The sequence below is a fragment of the Dipodomys ordii genome, unplaced genomic scaffold, assembly GCF_000151885.1.
Source record: "Dipodomys ordii isolate 6190 unplaced genomic scaffold, Dord_2.0 Scaffold52, whole genome shotgun sequence".
NCBI classification, from domain to species: Eukaryota; Metazoa; Chordata; class Mammalia; order Rodentia; family Heteromyidae; genus Dipodomys; species Dipodomys ordii.
The window spans coordinates 10,697,001-10,698,457 of record NW_012267268.1 but is presented as its reverse complement, the minus strand read 5'-3'; positions in this window follow the sequence as shown (position 1 = coordinate 10,698,457).

Genomic DNA, 1,457 nt, shown 5'->3' with positions numbered 1-1,457 from the left:
CATTGAGTATAATGCTGGCTGTAGGTTTGTCATATACAGCCTTTATTGTATTGAGGAATGTTCCATGGATTCCTAATTTTTCCAAAACCTTCATCACAAAGGGGTGTTGGAGCTTGTGAAATGCTTTTTCTGCATCTATTGAGATAACCATGTGGTTCTTATTCTTGCTCCTGTTGATGTGATGAATAATATTAATTGATTTGCATATATTGAACCTGCTTTGCATCCCTGAAATGAGTCCTGTTTGGTCATGGTGTATGATTTTTTGGATGAATTGTTGAAGTCGATTGGCCAAAATTTTGTTGAGAAGTTTTGCATCAATGTTCATCAAAGAAATGGGTCTATAGTTCTATTTTTTAAATGAGCCCCTGCCTGGTTTTGGGATGAGGGTTATGATGGCTTCATAGAATGAGTTCCGTAGTGATCTTTCTCTTTCAATTTCATTGAAGAGTTGGAGGAGTATTGGTGTGAGCTCTGCTTTGAAGACCTTGTAGAATTCATTTGTAAAACCATTTGGTCATGGACTTTCCTAGCTGGTAAGTCTTTTATTGCTGTTTCTATTTCAGTGCTTGATATGGGCCTGTTAAGCTGGTTTAACTCATCTTGGTTTAGTTTTGGCATGTCAATCTTTGCTAGGAAATGGTCCATTTCTGCCAAGTTCTCAAACTTATTAGCATAAAGTTTTGAGAAATATTCCCTTATAATATTATGAGTCTTGGTTGTTTCCGTGGTGATGTTTCCATTTTCCTCTCTGAATTTATTTATTTGGGTGTGTTCTTTTCTTTTTCTGATAAGATTTGCTAAGGGTCTGTGAATTTTGTTAATGTTTTTGAAGAACCAACTCTTTGTTTTGTTGATTCTTTCTATAGTTTTTTTTGGATTCTTCTTCATTTAATTCTGATTTAATTTTAATTATTTCTTTCCGTCTACTGGATTGGGGTTTATCTTGCTTCTCTTTTTCAAGGAGGTTCAGATGTGTCATTAAATTGTTGTCTTCAGATCTCTCCAATTGTTGATGTAGGAGCTCAGAGCTATAAACTTGCCTCTGAGTACTGCCTTTGCTGTGTCCCAGAGGAGCTGGTAATTTGTGTAGGTGAGTCTCTTCAAAACAACAGATAGAAGGATCTTAGGTTTTGCTCCAGCTACACAGTCAATGTCACTTAATCAGAGAGTTAATCTCATTAACGTTTAGAGTTAGGACTGAGGTGTTTGTTATTTAATGCCACATTATCCACCTTCTTCGGGTCTCTGCCAACGAGATTCTTCTTACGCTTATTGGATTCTTAGTTTGGGGCTGTTTCTTGTCCTTTATTGTGCTCTTGTTTGTTTTCTATATGTAGGACATCTTTAAGTATCTTTTGTAGGAGATATTTAGTTTCAATTTTTCTTTGCTGTGGAAGATTTTTATTTGACCTTCCAGTATGAAGCAAAGTCTGGATATAGTGTTCTTGGTTGAT